The 27,791-nt window shown below is 37.2% G+C and overlaps 1 protein-coding gene and 1 non-coding gene across 7 annotated transcripts in view; both read right to left on the reverse strand.

Moving 5' to 3' along the window:
• The window catches only part of LOC145683996 (tumor protein D54), a 209,389-nt gene that overhangs the window by 30,036 nt on the left and 151,562 nt on the right, over positions 1-27,791 (reverse strand). The window lies entirely within an intron of this gene.
• Positions 5,419-5,492, reverse strand: TRNAQ-UUG (transfer RNA glutamine (anticodon UUG)). The gene has a single exon. It is a non-coding gene; the product is annotated as a tRNA-Gln (tRNA).

The raw sequence follows: 27,791 nt of genomic DNA on the forward strand, positions 1-27,791 counted from the left end.
ATTCAATCCTTTCGACAAATTACCTACATTTGTGTTTTAAAAGTAAAAGAGATTTGTTTGTTCGTTCGTTATTTAGTGATCTTCCTTCTTAGTAAAAGGTTGGATACAGTTTTCGAAAAAGAAAGCGTAATTTTAAAAACCCGAGTCCAATATTTCATTGCAATTGTTTTCTGTTTTTAAATTAGCACGAAAAATAAGCATAGTGATTTACCACGGGGAAAAACCAGTGATCGAGCTTTCTTCTTTGTGAAAAGGAGCTCAGTAATCACAGCAAAAATACCACGGTATTTTTTTTATATATATTTACAAATAATAATATCTGTAAGTATGCCGCGAGAATCCAAGTTACACCCGTAGTGTGCCGCAAGTTGAAAAAGGTTGGGAAACGCTGGTATATCACAAATATCTAATAACAAATCATATATATTAAACCATATTATTCTCTCCTCTCTAATGTATATTATCAAAGAGAGAGCAGTATTAAAAAAATGTAAAGCTGAGTTCTGTATTCTATGCAAGGTGAATCACTATGTACGAAAATAAATGTTCACTAAATTATATCTCTATTATAGGTTATTTTAGACATTGCACTTCGAATTCTTTTGCATTAACCTTATTCTTCCCGAGCGAAGAATGGAAATGTCAACTGGCCCAGGATTCGATGGGAGCAATGCCAAAAGGCATTGCTAGTATATCAAATAAAAGAAACTTCTAACGAAGAAGAGTCGAAAAATGTCTCCTTTTAGTTGTAAACCACCGAAAATGGGAAACGTTAAGTTTCAAAACGCTCTACCTTGGAAGTATGAACCTAATACAAGTCGTTCATTGAGAATCTGGCAGTACCTACGTAATTAATTGTATGTAAGAAATCTGAGTCCAGGAAAGCATTAAGGACCCATTTTCCTGTAAGATTTACAACTCTAATGTATTAATCATGTTTTGTTTGCTCTGAAACATTATATTGGCTGTATATATGATTAAGGTGTTCCAGTGGGCGGACAAACACAGCAAAAGAGGATGATAATCTGGCAAAAGTGAGCAAGATCGGCATATAAGCAGTTATGGCATTGCCAATGACCTGAATATCCTCACCTAGCAGTGTTAAATCTTTTCAAGAAAGCTGACTACAAAAATAAGCTCGACGTTTGGTTGAAAATGATTTTGGACTCAGAAACATTTACCCGATCGATTTTTTTATCTTTGAATCTCAACTGAAACTTAACCGCCACGTTTGAAGCGGTTGATCACGATAACTTATGACAACAATGTACAAGAAATATTGTAATTGAAGAGTAGACGATTCACAGTCTGTGATAAAGCCAACAGTCACATCTAGGTAAGTTGTGCTGTGCATTTGGTGGGACTGGACGGGCATCACGCTTCAGGAGCTGCTATTGCCAGGCAAAACAATAGACTAGGACCTGTGCTGTGGATTAGCGCGAGGAGACTTTGTAATTCAAAAGAAATGGCTGGAACTGGTTAACAGAAAGAGTGTTGTCTATTATGCTGACATTAGAACAGTATACATCGAGATAAATTGGCAGGGAAGTTTTAATGTACCCACCGCTTTGCCTGGACTATCATCTGGCACCACCAGATTAGTGGAACTCCCTGAATGTGTTAAGTTAGTTTTAGAAGAGGCCTGTGAAAACCACGTGTCAATTTTGTTGACCAAAAACCACGAAAGTTCTACAGCGACATCATTATGGTGTTGCCAGAAAAATGGAACAATAAAATCGAACAAAATGGTGCATATGTGGCTTCATTATGGTATGTTTAATTCACAATAAAAATAAATGTTCTCTCAATTTTGACCTCCAAAGGTTCAATACTTTAGGCAACCTGATATTTTCAAATGAACATTTTAAAACCTTTATAACAATATCACCTGAAATGCCTCTTGTATATACACCCCAAACGAAGGACATGAAATTTAATTATGTATGCTAACCGCTTGGATATTACTGAATTAAAGCTACGTGCGTAGTCCCAGAAGTACCTGACCTGTCAGGTAGATGGTGGCTGTTGACTGAAAAGCATTACTATGGTCGAAAGTACCTTAATAAAGCTTAAGTTTGAAATTTGAAGACGCTACGTTGTTTAGTAATTGTTTGGCAACCATCAATAGTGAACGCTCTCTGTGAATTTGTTAACATGGAAAAAATGGGTCATCGTTATGTGATACAATGTGTATTTATTTAAAAGGTCTCAGTCCAACCAATATAAACACCGAGTTAAATTTTACTCTCTGCTCCTACGTTTATAATAGTAAAATATGGGTGGCAGAGTTTAAACGAGGCCGTATAAGCTGCAAAGACGAACATCGCAGTGGGCGACAAAATGAGGTGACCACGCCAAATATGATGAAGAAAATTCACAAAATGATATCGGATGACCGTCAACTGAAAGTGCACGTGCTAGCAGATATTGTAGCATTTTAAAAAGTTCTGTATATCAAATATTAATAGAAAATTTAAGAAAGCTGTGTGCGCCGCGTATGCTCACAACGGAATAAGAATAGCGTAGTCAAGTTGTTTCAAGTGTTGGGCAATGTTTCCCAGCAATAAAGTCGATTTTTTTTTGTGTGTGTGTCGATTCATAACTATAAATGAAACAGGTCTATCACTTCACACCTGAGACAAAGGAACAGCCAAAACAATAAACTGAAAGGAGAGAATCGACTCCAAAGAAGGCGAAGACAGTTCCTTCTGCCGACAAAGTCATAGCGTCCGTTTTCTGGGATAATTTTCACTGCTTATCTTCAAAAACGAAAAATATTTAATGATGAATATTATGCAAACTTACTGCAGCGTTTGAGTGATGAAATCAAGAAGAAACAGCCGCATTTGACGAAAAAGAAAGTGTTGTTTCATGAAGACAATGCACCAGTTCACACATCCGTTGTCGCGATGCACAAAATCAATGAGTAGAAGTTCGAATTGCTTCCTCATGTACCTTGTTCACCAGATTCAGCTCCCTCTAATTATTTTCTCTTTCCAAGCCTGAAAAAATGTCTCAGTGGTAAAAGATTTGCCAACAAGAACTGGGGTTTTCGGTTAATGGCTATTTTAAAGAGCTCGATGGTTCACACTATGAACAGGGTATCCAAGCTATGGAACATCCCTGGGAAAAATATATCGAGCTAAAAGGAGACTACGTCAAGAAATAAAGATATATCTCCAATTTTTCTTTGTTAGGTCGGGTACTTCTCAGACTATCCTCGTATATCCCAACTTTAAAGCCCATGAAGTATTCTGACCGGAAAGGTGACATTTGGTTGGGCAATGTAAAGTCAGCACATCGACTTCCAGTGTAATTATCTATGATTTTCTAGATGACACATTGTTACCTCCTAATTCAAGTATCTCCCAAACTACCTCACTGAAGCTGGACCAACACTGAAAATTCTGTCTTAATAGTCTAGCAGCCGTACATCATATTATTCTATTCTTTTCTTTTATTGAATGTTACGTAATTCTTGTAGTTAATTAATCAAATTTAATTATGCTACGGGATGTGGAAGTTACGCCCGGTTTCCCCCCCTCTTTAATTGAGAAGTTGCCAATTCTACGTAATGTAGATTTGTTCTCGTTTATTTTGTATGTTTAATTTGTAATTGCTAAATCTTAATGATAGAATAGACCCAAAAGAAAATTCCTATAACACGGTGTCTACTGAGTTTCATTTTCAAAATTCCAGTATATTCCGTATAAGTACCAGCAAAATTCCTGTACCTAATTCAATGATTTTTTAAAAAAGTTCTTTAGGAATAATCACACTCTTGATGATTTCAGGTTTGTAATTGTTTTACCACAAAAAATATTTTATTTTTAATAAATTTAGTTAACCTTGATTTTTGAAATACAATGATTTCTTTAAAACATTTTTAAAAGGCCTCCCAACTCCCCTCACAGTCCTCCCCTTTAAATGTCTAATTACCAAATGTCTTGCTTTAGAAAAATTTACAATCTCAATGAATACAACATTATTTCTAAGACTATTAAAACAATTACAAAAAAGTATTGTTGAAAAATAACGTCTCAGGATTTTTCGAGCATGTGGATCAAAATTCTAGTTATTTCCAGTATCAAAATTCAATTCCAATACAATTCAAGTATTTCCAGTATCAGCAGACATTCTGTATAAATATATATAGCATGAAAGAGACCCCAAATGTAGGACAAAGTCAAAGGGGTAATTCAGAACAGGATATATGAGAGATTTTTTTAGAGATGTTTGTTAGGAAATCGTTATCAGGCCTTACACGTGATAGAAGGACGTAAGCACCGAATATTAACGTTATTTCCCTAATAGAGCAAAGTGTAACAAAAAGTAAAAATACTTATAGTAGGCCTACATGTGGGCACGCAGATATAGCGTCGGGTGCAAAGAAAGGGCGTGTACTACAGAAAATTTAAAAAATGAAATTAAATCGTTGAGTTTTACGTCCCACGGTTATGCCGGTTAGGCTAAAGGAGACGGTGATGATGAGTAATGAAGGAAACGGTGGAATGAATAAAGTGGGAGGAAACGGGAGAACCCCGAGGAAACCCACACACACGGTGTTTTTCCACCACAAAGTTCACTTGGCGGGGGCTGGGATCGAACCCGGGACCCCTAGCACCAGAGGTGAACGCTCTACCACTGAGTCACCGCGGCCCTTTACAGAAAATTTAAATTGGAGGCCAAAGAACAGAACAGTCATGAAACCTGACATACGTTTATATTATTATTATTTAATATAAATGTGATGTGTCTGCAAAAACTGATGTAACTTGGTAGACGCTCTTCGTGCTATATAAGAGAGGAGTCCGTCGGTCAATCAATTTTTCGGCGTTTGTACCTCTAAATTCACCGATGGACTTCAACTGTAACTTGTATCTTATTTAATTTGACTTTTCAAATAAACTTGACTAAATCGTCTTAACTATTCCAGTGTACTAGCTATCCTTATGGATCTGTCCGCAGCTGAAAACGTAAACTTGGTGCTTTTATTTTTATCTTCGTGTGTGTGACTGCTCGCATACTGAAACTGCGAAAAGAGGAATCGTGACCCCGAGGACCACGTATGCTAACCTTCCTGATACACGGATGCAATTGTGTGTGTGTGTGTGTTAATAGTTTTCGTCCCTATAGGGTTCAACTTTGGATAGTATTTATCAAAAGGATTACGATTAGGAATTATGAATTAGATTTCTGTGCTTTCGGCATCTATGGCCATGTTAGCCTGTCACGTATCAGGGATGACTTCCTCGGATAGTGTGATCGCCGAAGAAGAAGAAAGGGAGAAAGGCTTGCGGAAGGGACGAAGCGGCCGGGGACTTGTATGTTAGGTACAATCCTGGCATTTGCCTTGTCTAAGGGAAACCTCACTCAAGATTACTGGCTTGAAAAAGCTTTTATACTTTTTCGACCGAATGTCCCCACCGGGAATCGAACCCGGGGCCGCTCGCACCAAAGACGAGAGCGTTAGCGACTACGCTACGCGGGACCACATTTTTCAGAAGGAAGGAAAAACGAAAATCAATTAAGATTAATTGGTTTGGTTTGGAGTTTAGAGTTTTTTTCAGCACATACTACGATATATGAGAAGTGAATCTACAGTTTAAGATAGAATTTGTATCATCGTAATGCGTTCAAATTTCAATGTTATTCCAAGGGCAGTGATAATTTCAAAGTGTAGCTCGGAAGGAAACTAAATTCTTCCACGGCGCCATGCCTCTCATATCGTGCTCAATGTGGATGTCCAGTATTTTCATAACACTACTTTTCAACCCTTGGATATTGAAATCCTCCTCCCCAAGGCGAAATCTTCTGAATCATCATTGCCCACCCGGAAATAGAACCTGGAACCCTATGCACCAAAAGCGCACACGCCAACCACTAGACCTGCGAGGAGGGCTAATTACAGATAAATATTCAACGATTTCGATCTTCCGGAATGAAGTATCATAACTATACCAGTCTGGCTTCATGATATTAATGGAACCCAAAATGCGAGGACATTAATGTAACAATTCTTTTGCCCGGTCTATTTTTTATTTTGCCTCAATATGGTACGCGCTTTTACGAGTATAAGAGAGGTCGGCCACATCTTGTTGCCAAGGTCATTGTAACCCTACGGTACACTGACCTAGTAAAATCTGAGCACGGCTCGGGCGTCAAGACCACGAAATTCAAAATGAGAAAAGTAGAGAAATAAGGATTTGCTTAGCAGAATGTAGCAAGGGACGATAGAATGGAGATCAGAGAGGTAACGACACATATTCTGATATACTTACACGTCTTTAGCCGCATCCATGGTGATATGCAACCGCTGGATATTGCGAAGAGAAAGAGACTGCCTGGACCAGCCGGGACACGGATCGAACACCTATCCCTCAGCGCGTTTACTGCGCCTACACTCACTAACCGCCTACAACTCCATCTAGTTTGAAAGTAGAGGCTGTTGCGCTTGGTGTCACGCCTCCGCACTTTTTCACTTCGACAGAACGGAGAAGAGGTTGAAACAACTCCCTAATAAAGTACCATTACAAAATTAAGCTTAATTTCTGGTTTACGGGTTAATTGCAGAATCTTCATACATGCAGGGAATTTATCCATTCTAAACGAACGAATGGGCAATTATACTTGTACACTAATGTTAAAAAGAACCTTAAACATATCTTTGTCTGGTCGGTTCTGTATCCTTATGCCTATGCAGCACTGCATATCAATTCTACATCATCGTCAGCGTTTAACGAAAAAAAAAAAGTTCAAAAGCTGATTTTATATATATATCAACCGATATCTCTCTTCAAGCTGGAAAAAATGACAGGGATGAGTGAGTGTAAATCTTCATGTGTAGTTTCACAACATCGACAAACAATATTTTCTTTGTAAACCTACAAATTGATGTTGTATGTTAACAACGCCATCTAATACGATGAAACTGATTAATGTACACTCTTATTAAACTTTTCATTATGATACTTTCCAAAAAACGGCATTACATAGTGTAACTTATGAGCAATAGCGCAAAATTAACATCAGCTCTGCTACTTTAATTTTTTCATAACTGTAATATTGTTCAAAGATGAAACATATCAATCGGAAGATTACATCGAACTAAAAAAATGAGATGCTTCACTGTAACTTACCAGCCATTGCTTTTTTTTAAAAAAAAAAATCGATTTTATTCCGTTGAAACATATTTATTATTTATGCATTCTGTATGTAAAATGTACAGCGATATATCTCTTCTAAGGTCGACACACGTTCTCTCAATCACTACATAAAATAAGTTATTTGTATCTTTGAAAAGTAAATGGAACGAGAAATTCTAGATTGGACTGGATTTTAAGTTTAGCACCCCTTCTCAGCAGCAAGGCTATCTGAGACGTGTACTTACAGTTTAACGTAGGATCCGAACATAAGCTTCTGCCGCGAATCGAACCCGGGTCTCTCGCGCTATCCACGCAACCACGAGGAACTCTAGAAATTTCATTTGATTTACATAGTAAGTAGCACCATGTTAAAGACTTCAGTTTGTATCGTGAGACATTTTCTCAATTAATACAGAAACCGGAAGCGGTAATACGTTGTTACTACTTCCGGTTTTAGTAGAGATATTAGAATGGTGGTGGAATGTATTCTTGGGATCATTAAGTCAGATCATTTGTAGAAAACAGTTCCTTGCTATCCGATACCGTTTTTACTTTATAACAGTGGTCAAACAAACTTATGAAGCTTCTGAGCTACCGTAATACGTTGTTACTACTTCCGGTTTTAGTAGAGATATTAGAATGGTGGTGGAATGTATTCTTGGGATCATTAAGTCAGATCATTTGTAGAAAACAGTTCCTTGCTATCCGATACCGTTTTTACTTTATAACAGTGGTCAAACAAACTTATGAAGCTTCTGAGCTACCGTACCATTTTTTAAATCCTACTGTGAGCTCCAACCAAAAGAACATCAATTTTAAAAAATACATTTCTTTATTGCCTATAATTTTACATTTCTAGTAGATATAAAATCAACTAGTCAATATGTAGCCAACCGTAGCGTTAATGCGCTCCACGGAAAATGTCTCCGCAAGCTACTAGTGGCTCCCGATTGACGGTTTGATGATCACTGCTCTATAAAGATTAACGTTAAAACCGGAAATGACTGGTTTGTACAACTTCTGGTTTGAATATCACCTCGATCAACGAATTCGATTCCTAATTTTTGATCCTCTACATCCCGGCCAAATTTGTTACTGATTCAACCACTAGCTCTTTTTGAGATTTTTTGTCCCCTGGGTGTACACATCGATAGTGTAAATATATATAAAAGAGTGTTGAATTTTAATTTCAGTTTAGTGTCCCCTTCAGCAGCAAGGCTGTATAAGACGTGGACCTACAGCTTAACGTGGAACCGAATCGCATGAGCTCCCGCTAGGGGGCGGCTTTACGATTTCAATTTTGGGTAGGCCCGCTCCCTCTCTTATGGATACATATGAACATTTGATTGATTAATGATAGTAGGAAATTACTTTTACAGTAATGATTGATGCTATATGTTAAATAATTTTTTACCATTAATATAAATAGTGGAAAATTGGTTTACTCTTTATTGTATCTTTTAGCGTTTATATATTTTTAAATTTTTTGGGTAGGCCCGTTGTTACCCGGCTTACCCGCTAAAACCACTACTGGCTCCCGCCGCGAATCGAACACGGTTTTCCTACGCAAAAGACGCGTACTCTAACCGCTTAGTCACAAGGGAGCTTAGAAGAGAGTATTGGTAAAGAAAATCCTTAAAAATTAGCCCAGCTAATGATCTGTCAACAGATAACTTATTACTACTAAATAATCTATTAATACACTACAGAAACAGTTCCAGGTTTCTTATATGCTATACTAGCTGAAATACTCATTCTTCACATGGGGGCTGTATTTAGAAGTCAATTTCTGTGGGAGTATCATTACTCATCTGAAAGACCGCGAAAACTATTGATTTGAAACTAATATCGGTCATTTATTATTTTTACGTCACCCACCCACCCACACACAGGTGAACCCCGACCCACAGCCAAATGGGGTAAATTTGGAAGTTAAAGCAATCGGAGTTTCACCACTGATTGAATTGAATTGAAAAAGGCTTTATTCAAGCGGGCGAAGTTCAGCATATTGCTGCTCTACCACCTAACCCTTGTCAAGGAAGTACATTGAGTTACACAAAAAAGATACAATCAATTGAGTCAAAAGATACGGTGATATACAACAAAAAATACAGGTATACATTAAGATGATAAAAAAAGAAAAATGTGGACAAAACACACACACGTAGAAGTACTACAAGTGAAGAAAGAAAGAAAAAAAGCATACAAACATGAAAACAAACACAAACCGATCAATAACAGAGACAAAGTAAGTTAAGCTCCTGATTCACAATGCAGGGGGGGGGGAGTGATGAAATATTTTTACAATGCATGATTATTTAATAAAGAATATGTACCAAGTCGATTCTGATTTTATTTACGTGGTACAAGTGATAGAATACAAATCATGGGTACCTGAACTTAAATTTTGTTGGCTGAGTATATAAATTTTTAACACTTTCTTGAAGGAATTAAATTTTTTTAGCTTCTTTTACTACATTTGGCAGAGCATTCCATAACCTTGGTGCTAATATTGAAAATGACGCAGTGGTTTGCTTGATTCTATGGTGTGGAATATCAAATGTATTTCTCTTGCGTGTTAAGTGAGTGTGAATAGTTGACCTAGCAGTGAGTTTCTTGTATAAATACGCGGAACGCGTTGTTTTAAGAATTTTATAAATGAGAGAGCAATAATGAAAATGTCGTCTTCTGGACATTGTCAGCATGCTATTGCTGTTCAGAATAGTCAAAATATGATCGAATTTTCGTACGTTATAACAGAAGCGGATGCATGAATTTTGTACCTTTTGGGTCAGGATGACATTGCTTTTTATTAGAAGCGGGCCATACACAACATCACGATAATCAAACAAAGACATTATCAGAGTTTGTGTCAGGAGTAGCTTGGTATCTTTGGACAGACAGTCTCGTATTTTGTACAAGTTTCTTAGTATTCCTAGAGCTTTTTAACACTGAGTAGAGACGTAATTATTCATAGAAAGTTTATCATCAATTTGTACTCCAAGACTTTTTTACATAAGATGAATAGCTAATGTTTGAGTCCATTATTTGTAATTCTAATTTGTCAGGAACAATTTTATTAAGTTGATTGGCGGAACCTAGAACAGTATAAATAAATCCGCCATTCCCGTTCCTCTTGGGTCCGAATATTTGTCTCGGGATCTTGTTCTCAAATACTTTCAGTCTATGTTCTTCCCTCAGAGTAAGTGATCATGTTTCGCAGCCATAAAGAACAACAGGCATGCTTATCGTTTTGTATATTTTAAGCTTCAAATTCGACAGAATTCGCGACGACAAGAGATTTTGAACCGAATAGTAACACGAATTCCCTGCTTTTAGTTGACATTTAATTTCTCCGTGAATATGATTTTCCTCTGGTAATATTGATCTTAGATATTTGAAACTATCCACTTTATCAAAAGTATTATTTAATATTTTAACGCATCCATAATTACGATCCCGACGCACTTCCATGTATTTAGTTTTCTCTGCATTTACTTCTAAACTCATGTCCCTGCAAGTGTTTAATAAGATCTCTGCATTTCTTTCTATTGTTCTCCTATCATCCCCTATTAAATTTACATCATCAGCATATGACATAACCTGGTGAATACCGTTCAACTCTAGGCCCTGGTTGCTAGCTTTGATTTTCCTTATAGCGTATTCCAGAACAAAGTTAAATAATAACGGCGACAACGCACATCTCTTTGTTTCAGGCCATTTTCGACGTGAAAGCTCGTGGACAAAAATTTTCCTACCCGGATTTTACTTTGGGATTCATTTAAACATATCTTAATTAATGTAATTAGCTTTCTCGGTATTCCAAGTTCTGTGAGAACGTTGTATAATTTTTCTCTCCTAACCGAGTCGTACGCCTTTCTAAAATCAATAAATAGTTACTGTACCGGGGTATTGTATTCCCACTTTTTTTTTCGAGTATTTGGTGAATGGTAAATATTTTTTCGATAGTTGATCGATTTCGTCTAAATCCGCACTGATAATCTCCAATAATTTCATCTGCGTATGGGGTCAATCTTGCTAATAGAATATTTGAAAGGATTTTATAGGATGTTGACAGAAGAGAAATACGTTGATAATTATTACAGTCAGTTTTGTCGCCTTTCTTGTGAATTGGAACAATGATTGCCTCTTTCCACTCTTGTGGCAATTCTTCCTTGTTCCAGATAAGGAGAATGAGTTTGTGTATCTTGTTCCACAATTTTTCGCCTCCAGCTAAAATTAACTCAGCCGGAATTTCATCTACACCCGGAGATTTGTGTTTCTTTAATTTCTTTATCGCGGTTTCTACTTCTATTCGGTTGGGTTCTGGAATATACGGTTCTGCGGTGTGTATCTCCTTTTCTCCACGCACACTAGTTTTTGGTTGCGTGCTAAGCAAATCGTCAAAGAAATCTTTCCATCTATTTAAGATGCTATCCGTGTCAGTGAGAACTGTACCGTCAAATTTCTTTAATATATAAGCACAATGTTGATAGCCTTTCTTAAATTCGTTGATTCCCTTATACATGTCCCGTATGTTTTTATTTTTACTATTATTTACACCAGTTACTAATAGCATTAAGATCTTGGTTAAGAAGTCGAACTTCTGGTAAGTCCTGAGGCAAGGCTTTTATAAGCAATTGAGTGTCGCCTGCGTAACAGTAAATCTTTGAACGATGTACAACAGATACCAGATCTGCAATGTATAAGGTAAACAAAACTGGCCCTAAAATTGAGTCTTGTGGAACACCTCTACAAGAACAGCAGCTTCAGAAATTTTGTAATGAGAGGAACTACGTAAAGTAACTTGCTGTCTTCTCTTATGTAGATAGGATTCGAACCATTTTATGGTATTTACTGAAAAGTTATAGTATTTCATTTTTGCTAAGAGAACACCATGCTGTACAAGGTCAAATGCCTTTGAGAGGTCTAATAAAACTAACACGACCACATAATTGTAATTGCATGAAGTACATTGTCTTTAATACTTAACAAAGCAGTAGAAGTGTTGTGAAATTTACGAAACCCAGATTGTTCGCCCTGATCTCAGCGACCGCGAAAACTATGAATTCGATACTTATATAGGTCATTTTTACTACTTTTACATATCCCGGTAAATGTCCTCCTGGTTTGAAATTAAAAAAAAAAAAGCTTCGTCTTGGTCTAGGGCCTGGACCAAGGTACCCGGGACCCAAATTTGGTAACTTGCGGTCCACTCGTCTGCTAACCAGGCCGCACAAGACATACACACGAACAAATTCTATTTATATCAGATTTATTAGCAAAGGATATCCAGAATCTCCCGCTGCCATAACTCTCATTTGGTGATTTTTCTTTATATCGTTAAAAAGAAAAAAAAAAGAGAGAGAAAACAGTGTTCTCATTTGCTACGATCTCCATTCGGGCACCGTAAATACACAATTATTATTATTATTATTAGGTCGATCTTCAAAGTACGGTCGAACGAATAGTGACATAGGAGTTACCGCAAAAATCCGCCGAGTTACCGTCTTGAAAGAGAATCTTGACTAAGATACCACAACAGCAATGCAACGCTCGCTCAACTGTTGGGACTTTACATTTTACGAAGTGGCATCGACAAGCTCATCTCACGATTAGACAAATGCTTAAATCGTCTTGGCAAGTATGATAAAAAACATAACTGTTGATTGTAGCATATAATGTATATTGGTTTACGTATAATACACGATTATTGCTAAATATATCTTGAAACTTAATTTTTGGACGCCCCTCGTATTACGGAACAGCATCATCAGTACAATTCAAAAAATTGTTATTATAGCAAATGTATGCACTATTACTGGCAATTTATTACCTTCAGGCTCATTTTTTGAAGTGCCATGATATCAACTCGTTTCCTTGTGGGGCACAGATTTTGACAGTGCATTCATCTAGATTTTGTACCACGATCGATTTTCAACTACGTCACATGACGTCATTGTATTCGCGTCACAGAGTTTACAGGGTGACATCAGGTTTTCCACAGTAATGAACGAAATATTTCGTTTCTGTCTTCAAGGTGAAAGGTATAATTATTAAGTAAATTATCAGACAAGAGAAGGACAAGGACCTATTACAACGATTTCTATTTTATGAAATCGCATATTTATGTCTCAAACTACAGTACATGGCATTTATATTTTTCTTCATTATATTTAATCTGTAATTCCATAGTGTTTCATATTTCTGCACTATCTTTGTGAAATTAATTTTTCATGCGTGACTGAACGGTAGTAAACCAAAAGGAAACATTTTTTTTTTTTAAAAAAACGTGTCTTAGATTCAATAGCTCATGAACCTACTAACAGTTGATTTATTCGTGTTTTAAAAATATTTACATGTAACGTTTTTCAACGTTAGGAGAAATCAAACAACAGATATAATCTGATTCTTAACAGGGTGGCGAAGGGAAGCGGGGAATTTTGAAGTAACCTAATTTGCACAAATAAACCCAAGAAAAACATCTTTTATTGATGAAAATGCAGATACAGAGTATGCCATTTATGTTTCCATTACAAAATGTCACAAATTGTCTCTACTTCTTAAAGATGATATCGGAAAGATGTGCTCCCTTTCGGCGTTCACAATCTAATAACCTGTTATGGAAACTTCAAAATGCCCGGTGTAGCATGCCTAGGGGAATTTGTCTTCAATATACTGTTTCAGTTCATGGATAGTTGTAGGACGAGTGGGGTACACCCAGCCTTTAAGATGTCTTCACAGGAAGAAATTGCACACACTAAGGTCAGGGGATCTCCCAGGCCATGGAATGTCATCGTTATGTGAAACGTCGCGGCTCCAAAACAATTGGCGAATGGATTCCATCGATTGTCGAGCAGTATGTAACGTGGCTCTGTCCTGCTGAAGCCACATGTTTTCGATGTTAAGATTAAGAACTTGGAGTCTCGGTGTAAAGAATATTTCAAGCATATTAACCAGTGCCGGACTGGCCACGTTGGCTACTTGGCAATCGCCAAGACCCCGAGTTACCCCGCAAGGATCACGAGACGCAGGACCTATAGGCCTTGGTCGAATTTTCGCGATCGCAAATGCTTTCTTGAGTCATACTACCCAAAAGGTTGCGGAATCCTAAGTTTGTCTTTCCGAAAAAAGTTTTCTCGAACCCCCCTTGCTCACATCAGTACGGCCCCGTGAGCCAGTAAAACTTCATACTTAGCAAAGGCCCCTCTAGTCCGTAACGGCCTTTTGCGCTTATTCGCTTTCACTAGTTGCCTCATGCGTATACTGTTCCAAGAAAAATTAACTGATTTGATAGCCTCAAGTGAAAACCTGCGTAAAAATCTGTCAAAGTAACTGAAGTAACTTCACGATTACGTTTGATTGTCTCAGTATTATTGTAATATTTTCTTTTTTCTTTTTCGCGATCTGTTTTGTACTGCATGTCTATTCAATACAGAAAATTTGATTTTGTCACTTATCGTGCTCGAAACTGATATTAACATACCAAGCGGATGTTACTAATGTTGCAATGCCACTCTCATGTTTAAAAAAGGGCCAATCACGCTATGATATGATACAGCACACCATACTACTATGTTGGTGCTATGTAATGGACGTTTGTGAAGCTCACAAGGACTTTCCTATGCCCAGTAATGCAAATTGTTTGTTAACATATCCGTTAAGGTGGAGGTGGGCTTCGTCTGACATCCATATGTAATTAGGGAAATTTGCGTTCTCCTTGATTTTAGCCAACATCTGCTATCGCGGATGTAATTTCTAAACAATCTGTAACTTATAGGGATGGAACTTTAGTTCGTGCAGTATTCTTTGTATGCTTCGTTGCCCAATTTCCAGCGAAGATGCATATTGCCGAATTTTGAGCCTAGATCTCATCCTATCAATATACCAGTGGATATGGCATAGGAGCGGCGATAAGCTAAGCCTGGAAGCATAGAAGGGAAGAGGTCTTCTATACATGAAAGATGATAAATCCGAAACTTGATCTGACATTCGGTTCTCGAATTGTCTACCTTTATTTTCTCCTTCACACAAATTTTCGTCGAACTCCAAAATGAAGCACCGTGCACTTTTTTTTTTTTTAATGTTCGTGTTAGGAATCATTTCCCGAAGTTTGTTGGGGCTGTTTCCGAACATCCTGTACATGTGTGTTCATATAGTATATTTTCAGCACTAAGAATTCAACTTGTGAAACTCGACTAATACGAGTGAGAGTGTAGTATGTGCGTCGTAACTCCCTGAAATTATACTGAGTAATAATAAATATTTACTTTCCGAAATTAATCTATGAAATTGAAAGTCACTATGTTTGAGACTTCGTACCTCTTGAGCAATCCGACCGATTTTCAACATAGATGAGTTTCGAGCCTCGGATGGTTTTTACCATTTCAATTTGACGGTGCAACTTAGGGAACGGGGAGCAGGGGAGATACTTAAAATGATCGATATTAGTGTCTAAGCCAGTTTTCGGGGCCGCTGAGACGAACAATAACACTTCCGACGAGTTCAAATCCAAACTCAGCTTTCATTTCCCTTTATGTGCAAAATGAAACGTATTCTCCCCGTGCGAAGAACGGGTATTCTGCTAGTTATAAATATTTGCATTATATTGGTATATGGTAATGAAACAATAGCTGTTGGTATAACTTGCAACAGCTTCGTAACTGCCTGGTTGTTACTTGAATAAACAATACCATTTTAGAATAAACTTTGAGGAACTAACGATATATTAATTCACGATACAAAATAATAATAAATCGTAACGCTCGAGTTGGACTGTCTACTGTTACCGATTAATTAGGGCTACACACGGTTTTCTTACAAGTAGTATAAGCAGTGGCGTATTTACGATTTTGTTTCGGGAGGGGCTTTGCCTGGAAATGTGAAAATTCTGCAAGATATTACATTTACTTTACATACTTAGTAAGATTTCGGGGAGGGGGGCTTAAGCCCGGAAGCCACCCCCCTAAATACGCCACTGAGTATAAGCCTCACGATTAGGATAAATCAAATAACAAAGAAATTATCTGCTACTTCACAGTGTATATTTTTCATACAGTACAATAAATAAATAATTATTCCAGCACATAGTACATAAAATATAAACTGAATCAGATTAACAATGAGCGACATACCGTCATAAAAATTAGTTTTCCTCGATTCTTTCTAAAACTACGCATGATAATTTACCCTCAAGTATATCATTGTGTTAAGGTCGATGTGATCTATCGATTGATAACGTTTCATCTTTGAGCTAAGTTAAACAAAAATTAAGAGTTAATCATAGTTTTGACCTATATATCATTAACTATACTGTGCACTGTATTTTTGCTAATACACAGAAAAGCTTAATTGGTACAGTATCAGTTTCTATGTAGAGGAGACCGCGGCACATTTTCCAGCTGGCTTTAGTTCTGAAAGGTTCTGGTAGATCGCTCCTGCGGGTGGACTGGCTGAAGCAGCAATGCTTGGCACGCCATCTACGCAAGTTTCAGTTGACTAGCTGTGTTGACGTAGGCAGCAGATCTTGTCAAATCATTTTTTCGAAAATGAGTCAAGTAGCAGGTCTGCATTAAAACTTAAAATTAATGTACTAGTGTTAAACGTACTGCTTTGACATTGCATGTACTAAAGATAGTGTTCTTCCTTTACGTAATGATGTGTTTGTTTTGCAAATAATATACACCATTACCCGTCAAGGTTATGTTGAAGTTCAAAAATAGCGATGGGGCAGGTTTTCTAACAACATACGGGGCACGTATTCCAATATTTTTCCGGTCTCAGTTTCTCTAATTTTAGTAGGGCTATAACAAATGCATGTAGGGCCTACTGTGTAAAGAAATCTCCGAAATAACAATGTATGGTACACAATACGTAGCCCGTGACCAAGCACGCAGCCAGGAGGAACGTAAAAAAAGCTAATGTTATTCTGTGCTATTTTTTTTCTTTTTCAAAAATGAAGTCCGAACAACCCCCTCGAAATATCGAAGCGGCTATGGCCCTATCCCCCCAAAACAATACTGAATACGTGCTTGGCATTGACCATATAGTCTATTGTGTAAAAAACTAATTCGAGTAATGGAGATGATGAAGATTGTTTATGCATTTATTGCTTTGAACCTTTCTCCAACTCTCAGGCAAAGGAGAAGTGGGTCAGGTACACAAAATGCAACAACTAGGCACACGAAAACTGTACAAAGAGAGATGTTGGAGTTTTTGTTCGTGTTCATTGTGATTCAGACAATGATGACTTTTGTTAACTTCTTGATTAGTCCTACTATAATCTCACTTCTCTATGCTGTCCAAGCAATAAACAAAACGTACATATTCAGTAAAAGCAACGATTTATTACCTGTGTTTGATTAGCATGTGAAGTAGTTAGAACACTTGCCCCTGTATAGTTTTAGTAGGTTGGCCAACTTGCCCCGCATACGGGGCACATTTTCCAAGGTCACATGATCACACTTAACAATTGGTAGTGAAACTCAATATTCATTTTGTGAAAAAATACCTGCTCCACTTCGTTCATAAAAGTATAGGTAGAAAATGATATCCTATTTACCTCTAAATAGGTTTCAGATAAAATACCACACATGCAATTAAAAAAAGTTGGCAAATGTGCCCCGGTCTCCCCTATATTTAAGTATCAGTTTAATTTTAACTAGCTGAATCTGCCCTCTCTACACAGCGCATCATTCACATATGATCATGAATCTCCCTGTCATTCCACACATCTGTATATGTTCCGTTACAGACACAGACACAAGTGAAAGACGTCTTGATAAAAATCGGCAAGGCGTACCATACAGGGGGAGATTTTCTCGATTCTTTCTTCAATATCTCGTATCGTTTGCAAGATTTGAGTCTACTTCCGGTTGGAATTTCTAATTCATGTATGATCACTGCTTTTTTTTTTTTTTTTTTTTTTTTTTGCATGTATGTATGTAATAAGCAAATCAATACATACACAACTATAATGTCAATGAAATATGGTGTTCATTAGGCAAAACACTCCAAAAAGTAAAGATTCATCTTAGATTGAAGAAACTGTTATCCTTCGTTTTTCATTACTACAGTGAAACCTCTCTAAAGCGGACAGCCGTGGGGAATCAAAAATTGTCCGCTATAGAGAGGTGTCCGCCTTCAAGAGGTTTCAGTATTTTGTTATGTAAATTAGTGAGCAAGGTAATATACAATTAGAAAAAAATATTTTTGCATGAATCACGTATTTACGAATATTACCTGATTTATCCTCTGTCATCCTATGTTCGAGGCCTAACATGGAAATAACATGTTATAGTTCTCTGCACTTTACACTTATCAGTACTTCCTTCGTTTTCAGTATGGCGCTTTAATTTGTGGAGTAATTGCAGTCCTGAAGTATCCTTTTTAAGACAATATATATACCTGAGGGCAAAAAATACTAAACTTGTCTTCTGGTTGGTTAGAGACTCCAACGGGACAGTAGAATAATGTGTCATCCCTAACGGCGGGCAACTGTCAATCACTTTTGTGTCTAAAACAGCTTGGGTGGGAGTGGGATGCAAGGAAAGGACATAAGAGTGTTGTTAAACAGAGACGCTTCGTCTGGGTTGCTGAGCAGACAGCTGAGGAGGCAAAATGTTGTCACAATGCTTCCTTGGTGACATGTATGAATTACTGGAAATGTATTTTTACCATACTTTTCAACTTATTTCTAGAGAAAGTGTCCGTAATACGGAGGTAAATAATACCTATAAAAGGAAGAAAAGACTGTCCGTGTCCGTACTAGAGAGCGTCCGCTTTAGAGAGGTTTGCCAATATGTTTTTTCCTATTACAGTGTTTGGGAATTACAAAATATGTCCGTTAAGAGAGGTGTCCGCTTTATAGAGGTGTCTGTTAGTAGAGGTTTCACTGTATTTGGACATGAATCAAACGCCGGAGAGATATGTAACCCACATATAGAGCTATGTGGTGTTGGGATCTACTAACTCGTAGGACATAATGCTTTACTTTTTTTTTTAATCAACATTTCCGGTGTACCCCTAAAAAAAGTAATAAAGAAATAACGGTCACGTTTTTTTTAAATATTCAATTAGAACTGGACAATTTACACAAAATCTGAAATCGACTAGTGAAAACGGCACGTTTATAGTACTTGTGGTTTTGGAGATTTCACTGTTGAAAGGATTGGAGACAAACATATTAACTTTTCTTTGGAGAAAAAGATATAAACCTAGAATTTTAATACATAGATACGTGGCATTAGAAAAACATTCATTTTTCTCGAATTTCTCGGTAACTACTCATGATTTACCTTCACTCATATCATTTTGTTCAGCCTAATGAGATCCATTGACTGGTATATACCTACCTTATATATTCTTTGAACGTTTTCTATTAAACCTACTACAAAAGTATAATATTTAGCGTCCAACAATCATGAGCTAACGAAGAAAAATAAATTAATAAAAATAAGTGGAATGATAATGTGAAAGGAAACAGAACCTGAGAAAACCCATTTGAGTTGTCCACCACAAACTCACATGATCTAGGCTCGAACCAAAATCCTCTCACAGCCGAGATAAGCATTCTACCACTGAGCAACCGTGCCCTCCCCCCCAGCGATGAATGCATAACGCTGAAGCGCGTCAGAATTCTAATCGATTGCTAACTACCTCCACAGAAAGCCATATTCAACAAGATATTATGAAAAAATAAACAATTACTAGATTAAAGTATTTATACGAAACTCCTGGAACTATATGAACTTAGCAACTTGCTCTCCCCCCTACCTGATGAAGTTTTTGTACACAACTGACGTCAACACCATCAACTACACAGTTCTACCTTTCGAGCGGAAAGTGAGTGAAGCCTGCAAACTTCTTGAACCAAAATGTTCATTTCTCTCAACTTTCTCTGAGAACAGGAATCATCATAATTCTATAACGTCAGCTAAGTATACACCATAAGGAAGGTCACACTGTCTGTGACCACGTGCTCTACTGCTTATCAGCATCTGTTAGCTGTTTATATTTCACCTAGCATCAGTATATATCGCAAGAAACCTCGTTCTCGAATGGACACGAACAGACGAAGCAGTGACGCGGACCGGCTATAACATACTCCACAGAGGATTAATTTTAATCCAAATAAAGAAAACGAACATCCTTTCCACTTCGTTGCATATTTCAAATTTCCAATTCTTTCTTGTGTAGAGTTCATTCATTCTAGTTTTATAGATTTCTCTCTCTCTCTCTCAAAGGCAGGAATGTCAGCTTACTGCAAGGCTTGAAATTAATATTAAAACTCTTGCTTCAGTACCAGAAATTAACTGTTATTCTAATTCAATTTTTTTTTTAAAAAAGCAAAGGGATATCTAGTAAAATTTCAATGTTTTCGTGGTACGTTCATTTCGTTACACATTGTATTCCTGCAGCAACAAAAGCATTAACTTTGAATTGCTACTCTCGAATTTTAATATTTATTTATTCTTACATTAGAACACATAACTCACATCTAGAAACGAAAGAGAGGGTATGATTTTTTTAAAATAAAATTGAACTTTTGTGAAAAAAAAATAGAATTTTTACTTTTTGACTTTTTCGTTTTCCTGCAATGGATCCTACAACTAAAAACGCGCCTTTACAACATTCACTACTTACGAGTCTTATATTCAGTCCAGGACTGGATATCTTTAATGGTTTTCGAAATGGGATGTCACTGGTAGCCAGCAAATTTATGTTATGCAACTCACCATATCACGTGCATCATGTTAACCATCTTTTCAAGTTCCTGAAAGTTATACATCTTGTCATGTATGTTGCATGCAGTGGCGTATTTAGGGGGGTGGCTTCCGGGCTTAAGCCCCCCCCGAAATCTTACTTAGTATAGTAAAATAAATGAAATATCTTGCAGAATTTTCACATTTCCAGGCAAAGCCCCCCCGAAAGTTAGCAAAGCCCCTCCCGAAACAAAATCGTAAATACGCCACTGGTTGCATGGCTTACCAAAATGCAAACCAATTTAGAATAGAAAGGTGAAACATAGGAATTGTCCCAGAAATAAAGTAACCACTATATCAAAACTGCACAGACATTTCATTATTATCTCATAAATGATTTTCCACAAAGCGACACCACCACTTAGTTGAAATGCCATAACGAAGATTCGTTCTTAGGATTTTAGATTTCTGGGCTTTCGGTATCTATGGCCATTTAGCCTGTCACGAATGAGGGATGAGCCATTTAGCCCGTCCCTCGGCGAGCACGCTATCCGCGGAAATGGAAGGAAGAAAAGATTGAGAAAGGAAGGAAGCGGCCTGGGACCTATATATTAGGAACCATCCCGGCATTTACCTGGTGTAAATGAGGAAAACCCAGAAAAACCTCATTCAGGGTTGCTGGCCTGAAAAAGCGCTTCACACTTTTTTCGACCGAGTACCCCCACCGGGATCACTCGCATCGAAGATTCGTTGTATGTGTCATATAAGCCATGTTTTGATACACTCGGAAGGGACTTTTAATGCGAAGTATCGTTAAGTCAGCGAATGTGTCATACTCAGGTGTCAGAAAAGCTATAGTAAAGTATTAGAGATTTCATAGGAGAAAGACGAAAAGCACAAGTATCTACTACAAATTTAAAGGGAAAGATTCTGCGGAGTTTGACGACGAAAAGATATTTGTCAGTTCGTGGTGTAGCCGAAAAGGTAGGAACACTACAAAATCAATGTGCAACGGATACAGTCAAAACAACATCCGATCACACCGAAAGCGAAAAGCGCTCAGTGTGGAAGAGAAACAACGTACTAAAACGTGAGTCAGAAAGCAACTGATCTCGTAGCCAATCCATCTTGATGGATCCTAATAGGGCATGAAACACACGCGAAAATGGACACAAAAGTATTGTCCGGGCCTCGGTTTTACACACCAATGAAAGGTAAGTGCTTAGTGATGAGGATAAAACAATCCAGGTGTCGAAATTTGACGCCGAAGTTCTCATATAACAAGCCATTTGCTCGTGTGGTCTCATGACTTCGATATTTTACATGAATGGTACGATTGGAGGTGAGATTTGCATAAATTAGTCCATCACAAAACGTGTGCTGCCCGTGTTCCATACACACAAAGTTCTCCCATTATTCTGGCCAGATCTGGCCCCGGCAAATTACATCATTACCATTATTGCACTACTAATTGCAAATATGGCGAGTTTCATAGCAAAGGAATTTAACTCACTAAAAGTTCCAGAGCTTCGCCCTATCGAACGCTATAGGATATTTGTGAAACAAGCCTTCAGGAACAATAGCAGGGCCGCTACTAATCTTCAGCAACTCAAACAAATGAGGAATAGTGCTGTCCGTAGTGTGTGTAACTACTGTGCGCAATTTAATGAAAGGTATTAGAAGCAAGATTTGAAATGCCCCGTTTTTCTTCGACACAACCCTTGTGGAATCCGCTGAGCTCACAATATCAACCTCTTAACATAACGGAATACCGGTTCCGGCGTTCTTTGCAAATCCCAACTGTTCAGAATATAAGGGTATCAAAGGACTTTATGGACACTTTGTGTTATTATATATTACTGGGAATCATTACGAACTTACACGATGTTATAGGAATCGTAGTATATGAAAAAAATGAAAATCAGCGAAATCGTTATATTTTCATCTAAAATACGATAATATAAGGTGAGTGCAACTGTTATTCATAGAACCGATGTTGTTTTCATATTCCACTGAAACACTTAGAATATCTACCAGGTAGTCTAGAAAGTACTGAGGCCCTTGCACGAAATGGTGTTTCTAAACCTCAGAGTATGAGTCACAATTGGTCAAACCTAAAGTAGTTTGACAGCTGAAGCTAGTAGACACAGAAAGTATTGGATTCTTATAATCAGATGGAGGATATTACGCTGTCAAGATGTGTGAAATTACCGCAAGACTGCCCACGAGGAAGTTTCTGCTGTTTATGTGCAAGATACATTATCAAAGGCAACAGCTAAAAGATGGTTCAGTCACTTTCGTTCTGGAAACTTCAATGTCCAAGATGCTCATCGCAATGGGCGACCAATCTAATCAAAAATGGATGATATTCTAGCAAAAGTCGAGCAAAACCGGTACATAAGCAGTCATGACATTGCTAATAACCTAAACATCCATCACCAACGACTCAAACTATTTGGAGAAAGCTGGCTGCTACAAAAAGAAGCTCGATGCTTGGGTGCCACATGAACTGACTCGAAAACATTTATTTCATCGAATTTCTATCTGCAAGTCTCTAATGAAATGTAACTCACTAGAACCATTTCTCAAGCGATTACTCACGAGTAGAGATGCAAGGGCTCGGAAAAAAACCGGCTTTTTTGGAAAAAAACTCGGTTTTTTCTGCTTTGCTTTTTTGCTTCGGAAATTTTGGGCTTTTTTCAAAATACTGCTTTAAATTGATAAAACAGACTTTGTATCGCTTCTCTATAACACAAAAAATCATTTAATTAGTGGTTGATGCTGATAATATAAAACATCGAAAATAAACTATGAATTTCGAAAAAATATTTCAAACAATTTTTCTTCAACATTCTTTGCATTATGAATTCCACAGGATTAACCAATGTATATAATAAAAATTTTTTAACCTCCTATATACAAAAGTAAGCAGAGTTGGCAAGAACCGTGGTTGTTTTTGAAAATGCCAAAACCCCGTTTTTTGGGGGATGTTTAAACCAGGCTTTTTTGGTTTAAACCAGGCTTTTTTGACTTAGATTTTTTGCTTTATGTATTTATATTACATATTCACAGAAATAAGTTTGTTTCGCCTTGATGTTATTATGCAACAGCGGGGTTATGCCGGAAGAACTCCCATAAGCTTAAAGACATGCGGTCAGTAAATTTCTTAAGTTGAGAATCTCCCGCCCTAGCCATTGGGAAAATCCCGTCATTACTTGAAATGTAAGACAATAACGGGAAAATCCTGTTATTGCTTTGCATGTAAAATTTAAAGGTCAACGTACCATAATCAGTACGCTAAAACTGAGGTATTAAATTACAAATTTAGTACCGGTACGTAGATATCATTGAAAGTCCAATCCAAGATAATGCTGGAAGCTACGTAGGCAATCGATAAATTTTGCCAATTTCTATCAATATATTTAAGCAATATTGGCTTCTTTATAAAACAACACGCATTTAGGCATGCAGAAATATACAATTTGGTTTGTTTCGTATATTTAGGCTTAACATCCTTACGAAATACCGAGGTTATCAAGGAGAAGACTTTCGCTTAAACTGACATCCGAACCGCTACTTGGGTTACGCATGAAAGAAGGTTTGTGGGTCGGCCGAGAATTGAACATGGGACACCTTGATTAAAAGGTGAAAGGGAAATAAAACTATTGCAGGTGGTTTGATATCTGGAAACGTCACCATGAAGTTCACACGATTCGCATTTTTCATTCTTTTTATTTTTGTGGTTTAAACCAGTTATTTAAAAAAAAGTTGGTGTAAACCAGCCAACCCTAAAAGTAAACACTTCTTTTTAAAGAACACAAATAACTAGCAAAATAGTATGTAGTATTTTTACTTCAAAATATTCCATACCCTCTTTTTGAAACAAAATAAAATTAAAATAAAACATAAGAGAAATACTTAGATTTATATGATACACTTAAAGGCTGCACATCTAGAGCTTTTGGTTCTGTATATTCTTGAAATTCTACAGTTAAGTTTTATAGAACCACCATCACAGTTTACCCAATCCTCAAGTTTTCTGAATTTTTAATAAGAGGGATTCAACATATCATTACGGAACTCCCCCCTCCCCCCCCCAAAAAAAAACTACGGAATATATTTAAGTTAAGCTAAATACAACTGCACAACAAACATGACTGAGTGATTAGCTTTTGAGCTTCTATCGGGAAGTCCGGGATTCAACCAGCGTTCGACCATTCTGACAAAGCTTTTCTTTGTTCCATCTGTGAATGTAGAAATAGTGCGTATGCTGTGAGTTGGCCGACTTCCTTTCTTATTGTTTTTAAATAGTTATTATTACTAATTACCAGCAGTGACGGTTTTGCGAAGGTTAGGGGGGCGGTCTTTCGGACTGAAGCCCGTTCCCCAAAGTTACGGAATGTCTGCAACAAACGAAATATCTATTATTTATTCCTTTACTCATAAACTTTAAGCTCCCGTCAAATAAAAATTACGAATGTTTAAAAAAACTAAACATTAGTAAGAAACCCTTCCCAAAATACTTTTCTAAATCCGCCACTGATTCTCAGTATAAAATGATTTTTAAAGTTGTATCCGGAAGATTATTGCTAAACATATAAACGAAACGAAATATTAGTTATGCCTGTACTCATAAACTTCAAGCACTTCCCAAATAAAATTAGGACTTTTTAGGAAACGAAACAATCAGAAAAACCCCTCCTAAAGTACTTTTCTAAATCCGCTACTGATTATTTGTATAAATTGGTATTCAAGGTTGTGTCCGGAAAATTATTGCTAAATCACTTCACAGCTACAGTATAACAGATATGTGGAAGTACGGTTTGACGGATATATTGAAAAACGTACGCTTTGACGGATAAATAGAAAAACGGGCAAGTTTAACTTTTGCGCTAGAAGCTAGAGTACTAAAAGCTCTTAGAAATGAAACACGGATGACAAACTAAAGAAGAAAAAAAATGTCGATAACTCAAAAGTTAAAATAAAGTTAAATAGCCTCTAAAATTACCCTCAAATACTACATTCTTCATGTTAGCTTTAATTCGTAGAACATGTGCTCCATCCATCTTGATGGTGAATTTCAGAGCGAAATATCACATTCAGGTCATGAAATTCTTATCTAACTATAGAATATACTATAAGAAAGCTATTTAGATAGAAAAATCATGAAGTTGAAAAAAGCCAAAATTTCCAAAATTCTCGTTTTTTTCCCAAAAAAGCCGGCTTTTTATGTGAAAAAAACCATCGATTCAAAAAAGCCGGCTTTTTTGCATCTCTACTCACGAGTGATGAAAAGTGGATAACTTACAACAACAACGTGCAAAAGATAATGGTCGAAGCGAAAAGAAACTTCAGAGTCTTCGGCAAAGATCATACTGACGTCCAGGAAGCTTCTTAATTTTGGTGGGATTGGAAGGGTACCCTGCATCACGAACTGCTGCCACCGGGCAGAACGATAGACTCAAACCTGTACTGTCGACAATTAGGGCTAGTATATGTAGCAAGTCAAAGGAATGGCCGGAAATTTTTAACGTACAGACTGTCGTATACCACACTGACAACGCAAGGCCGCATGTGTCTTTAGCGACCCGTCAGAAATTGTGATAACTTCGCTGGCAGGTTTTAAAGCATCTATCATATAGCCCGGACCCGGCATCGTCAGACTAACATTTGTTTCGATCTCTGCAGAAGTCTCTGAATAGTATTAGTTTTAAAAGGGACCTCTAAAAACCACCTGTCACCATGTTTTGACTAGAAACCATTGTATATTGCTATCTATCTATAAATAAATAAAGGCGCAAATGTGGTTCATAATGCTATTTTAAAATTACAATACACCTACGATCGCCTCTAGTCACGAACAATGCCTTGGTGCACGAACGTACAAACGTGGTTTGGTGCTGTTTTTGCTTCGCTAACAGCAACAGTTTTACTCCAGTTTGTACGATGTGAAAATTGTTATCTTTGCCAACACTTTTTTTCCGATAGTGAAAAAAAAAAAAAAAAAAAAAACAGGAGGGTCACCAAGAGAAGATTCACTTACAGGGCTGTTCGACGTTATTGCGGAATGGGATTATTCTTCGAACAAGTATCTTCTTCCTCCTCCTCCTCTATAATCCACGAGCTTCCTCGTGGCTATATGGATAAGGTACGCGCTTTTGGCGCAAGAATCTCGGTTTAATTCTCGGCGGGAATTCATGTGGTTCGGATACCACGTTATGCTGTAGGCCCACGTCTCATATATCCTCACTGCAGAATCGGACGTTAAACTTGAATCCAATCTAATCTTCTACCGTCTATGTACCTGTGCCAGCAACTATCAACCACTAAGTTATACAGTAATATACAGTATATTTTTGCCACACGTATATCCATAACCAAGTCAAGTATTAATGTTTCTGTAGCGGGTGAACAGATTAATTAATTTGCATCAATTTCAATGGTAAAAATTGTTTTGATTCGCAAACTAAGTCACCAACGTTCCACTGTATTGTCAGTTCTCCAGAGGCTCAATACTTTTTAGACAACCTAATAACTTTTGCATAATTTCATAACTTTTGCATAACTTTTGATATATTAGTTTTGATGAATGTCCGAGCCCGACAATATATTTAAGAGTTAATTATTTTTTTGAGCGTCATAACCAGAAACAGATGTGCACCTATGAGACTGCGAGCCACGCCGGATGATAACTTGACAACCTGCGATTTACTCCTGTATCAGCTAGATATTGCTTTTCACAACTCATTCGACGTAATTTGTTAAAATTACAGAACGCACTACATAGTGTCTCCTTGTTGCCGTGAACCGATAATTCACAGCAACAAACAATCATTAGCTATTAATTGAAATATCATTATTTCTTAGATATTCTTTTTAGCAATCCATCATTCAATCTTGCTTTCACATTCTTTTCATTATTTCTTTCTCGATCACTTTAAAC

The sequence above is a fragment of the Thermobia domestica genome, chromosome 4 (genome assembly GCF_964235325.1).
Source record: "Thermobia domestica chromosome 4, izTheDome1.hap1.1, whole genome shotgun sequence".
In the NCBI taxonomy this organism is placed as follows: domain Eukaryota; kingdom Metazoa; phylum Arthropoda; class Insecta; order Zygentoma; family Lepismatidae; genus Thermobia; species Thermobia domestica.